Raw genomic sequence first — 4,227 nt, 5'->3', positions numbered from 1 at the left:
ACATGGTCGTGAAGACCAAGGAACCTAAGGGTCATCTTGCCGACCTAAAAGAGGTCTTTGATATACTCAAAACATACCGGCTCCGACTCAACGCATCGAAGTGCGCGTTTGGAGTTGGATCAGGTAAGTTTTTGAGGTACCTGGTAACAAGAAAGGGCATCAAGGCTAGCCCATATCAGATCAAGGCCATCCTAGAGTTGAAGAGGCCCAACGTCGGCAAAACAGATGCAGATGCTAACTGGAAGGGCTGCAGCCCTAAACAGATTCATCAGCAGAAGCTCAGACAAATGTAAACCTTTCTTCAACCTGGTGAAGAAGGCTACAGACTTCCTATGGACTGAGGAATGTGAGGCCGCTTTGGCCGACCTAAAAAAGTATCTGACCAGGGCTCCAGTCTTCTCAACACCTGAACCTGGAGAAGAACTGTTTTTGTATTTGGCAGTTTCAGAACACGCAGTAAGTGCAGTGCTAATCCGAGAGGAAAAGAGGGAGCAAAAGGCTGTTTGTTATGTAAGCAAAACTTTGGCCGATGCAGAAACAAGGTACTTGCCACTAGAGAAATTAATGCTGGCCTTAGTAATGGCTTCTAAGAAGCTGAACCATTACTTTCAAGCGCACAAAATTATAGTGCTAACAGAGCACCCACTGAAGTCCTTGTTACAACAAGGGCACTTAACTGGAAGAATAGCAAGATGGGCAGTGGCCTTGGGCCAGTACGACCTGGAGTTCAGGCCGAGAACAGCAATTAAAGGCCAAGTTTTGGCCGACTTCGTGACCGAATTCACGTCGGAATCCATCGAACATCGGGCTCCGTTGAGCCAAGATGAACGATGTCCAAGCATACAAGGAGAAGCCCAGCCAAAGGCAAAAGAACAAGGAAAGGAAAAACTCAGACCCTGCAGCATTTACATCGGCGACTCCTTTCGCCTGTTTGTCGATGAGAGCTCAAACTGGCAAGGAGCGGGGGCAAGAGTAGTGTTAATATCTCCTGATGGGGAGATATTGGAACAGTTTATTCGATTAGAGTTCAAGGCCTCAAACAATGAGGCAGAATACGAAGCATTGATTGCAGGACTAAAGCTGGCAGTGGCAGCAGAAGCAGATGAGGTAATAATTTTTTATGATTCACAACTTATAGTAAATCAGGCAACAGGAGAGTTTGCAACCCGATATGAGAGGATGTCGGCATACGCAAAGGAAGTCATCAGGCTGGCAGCCTTGTTTCGCAACTGTCGACTTCTGCAAGTTAGCCGAGATGATATCAACCACGCCGATGCATTGGCCAACTTGGCAAGTTCAATACAAACTGGAAAAACAAAGGACAATAATGATTGACTATCTGTCAAGCCAACTGATCACAGAACAAGAAGCAATGTGTGTGGCCTTGGGACCATGCTGGATGGATACAATTATTGCATTCCTAAAAGAGGGAAAGCTGCCAGAAGATCATAAGGAAGCACACAAGGTCAGATTAAAGTCGGTAAGATTCAATCTGATAGCAGACGGACAACTCTACAGAAGGTCCTTCACTGGACCCCTTTTAAGGTGTGTACACCCTTTGCAGGTTGAAGATTTTCTATATGAAATTCATGAAGGGATCTGTGGAAGCCATGCTGGGGGCAGATCACTAGCTCACAGGGCCATTACCCAGGGGTATTGGTGGCCCTACATGCAAAAAGATGCAGAAGCCTACGTGAAGAAGTGTGAACAATGCCAAAGGTTCGCACCTTTGATACACCAGCCAGCTGCTGACCTGAACCCTGTATCCAGTCCATGGCCATTTGCCCAATGGGGCATGGATCTCGTTGGACAGTTGCCCCAAGCAACTGGGCAAATGAAGTACTTACTGGTAGTAACGGATTACTTCACGAAATGGATAAAAGCAGAACCTCTTGCCAAAATCCGAGATGTGGACGTCAAGAACTTCATATGGAGAAAATCATCACTAGATTTGGTATTCCAAAAGCAATAGTTGCCGACAACGGAACGCAGTTTGACAGCAAACTCATTAAAAACTTCTGTGCGAAATTCAAGATAAAGAATTACTTTTCAACACCAAGTTTTCCCCAAAGCAATGGGCAAGCAGAAGCATCCAACAAGTAATTTTGGATGGGATAAAGAAGAGGCAGCAGGCAGCAAAAGGAAAATGGGTAGACGAGTTGCCCAATGTACTCTGGGCATATCGGACTACGCCGAGAAGATCAACAGGGGAAACCCCTTTTGCCATGGCTTACGGCACAGAAGCAGTTATCCCACTGGAGATCGACATCACAAGGATCAGAACCCAAGGAGTAGAGAATGGGACTAATGACATACTTCTAGCCCGAGATCTAGATCTCTTAGAAGAACGAAGAGAGAAAGCTGCAATTCAGCTCGCAGCATACCAGCAGCAGCTTGCTAGAGCTTACAATAAGAGGGTTAATCCAAGGGATTTTCAGGTCGGCGACCTAGTCCTAAGAAAAGTTGTTGGCAATAAGAAGGATCCCAGAGAGGGCAAACATGGCCCAAACTGGGAAGGACCCTACAGAATTACTTCGGTATTAGGCAATGGAGCATACCGGCTTGAAGATAATGAGGGCAAAGAATTGCCAAGACCCTAAAACACTTGTAATTTGAAATTTTCTATCATTAGATGTTCCTTGTTATTTTTTCTTATTGCCGATGTCATCAATAAAATCTTAGCAGAATTTTCCAAGACTTGTGAGTTGATAAAAGATGCATAATGTTGTTTCTGAATAATGAGAACCCAAGTGGAACTTAGGTTCACATTGGGGGCAGAGAGAAGATACAAATGCTTAACGCTTGTTGAAATTTGTAGCAATTTACAAGTTGAAGTTAAGCCGAGATTATTATTTATCTTCAATTGTTGAAATTTGTAGCAATTTATAAGTTGAAGTTAAAACGAAGTAATGCTTAATGCTTGTTGAAATTTGTAGCAATTTACAAGTTAAAGTTAAGCCGAGATTATTGTTTATCTTCACTTGTTGAAATTTGTAACAATTTACAAGTTGAAGTTAAACCGAAGTAATGCTTAACGCTTGTTGAAATTTGTAGCAATTTACAAGTTGAAGTTAAGCTGAGATTATTGTTTATCTTCACTTGTTGAAATTTGTTGCAATTTACAAGTTGAAGTTAAACTGAAGTAATGCTTAACGCTTGTTGAAATTTGGAGCAATTTACAAGTTGAAGTTAAGCCGAGGTTATTGTTTATCTTCACTTGTTGAAATTTGTAGCAATTTATAAATTGAAGTTAAGCCGAGATTATTGTTTATCTTCACTTGTTAAAATTTGTAGCAATTTACAAGTTGAATTTAAACCGAAGTAATGCTTAACGCTTGTTGAAATTTGTGGACAATTTACAAGTTAAGTTAAACCAGTATGATATTCAACATCTGTTAAAAGTTTACAAGAAATTTGTCTATCCGAGGTGTGTCACCCCGAGAAGATTACACAAAGAATGAAGAGTACATAAGACATGCGAAATATTCTAAGTATATAATCATGCAAGAGCAGTCAGAAGAAGACAAAGATACAAGCATTCACTAAAGGAAAGTTGTGATATGCATTCAGTTGAAACAGGGGCACATCGGCCATATGAAAAGGCTTACATTGTCTAAGGAAACAAAACAGTACAAAAGACAAGACAGGAAAAACATGAAAATTAAGCTTCATCAGCATCAACAGCAACTTAGGTTTCGACCTCGGAAGGTTCTGAAAGAGCTACCTCGGCCGCCTTCTCCTCCGCGATCTCGGCATCAATCTGGGCAAGGGTTTCATCAATGCTTTTGTCAGCTACTGGAACGTCGGAGGATGCTTGCTCCGAGGTAGTTTCCTTGACAACTCCATCGCCCTCTTCATCTTGAGTCAAGTCCAAGACTTGCTCATTTTGAAGAAGGGACTTGGCCCCATCAACATCTTTGGGTTTTCTCACCAAAGCCTCATCCTCTTCTTCGTCACCATCCTCAGACTCAGATTCGCCGATGTCTTGACTTGAAGATTGAGCTGAAGGGAATGGAAGAGGAATGGCATCGGCTTTCCTCAACGGTGAGTCCTCTGGGACATTGAGTTTTTTCAGAAGAGACATCCAACCAAGGCTGAAACCCTTGTTGCATGCCTGCTTCACTTGAAGTTCATAGGCCTCAGTAACGTCGGCCATGCCTTGAGTGTACGTCTTCTCGTCGGCATCTTTTGTTTCGGCTTCTTTGGTGGCCAGTGTCTCCTGAAGCT

This window comes from Camellia sinensis, chromosome 13 (assembly GCF_055761805.1).
Source record: "Camellia sinensis isolate YWXY chromosome 13, ASM5576180v1, whole genome shotgun sequence".
Lineage (NCBI taxonomy): Eukaryota > Viridiplantae > Streptophyta > Magnoliopsida > Ericales > Theaceae > Camellia > Camellia sinensis.
The sequence above is the reverse complement of the archived record's forward strand: the minus strand, read 5'-3'. Positions refer to the sequence as shown.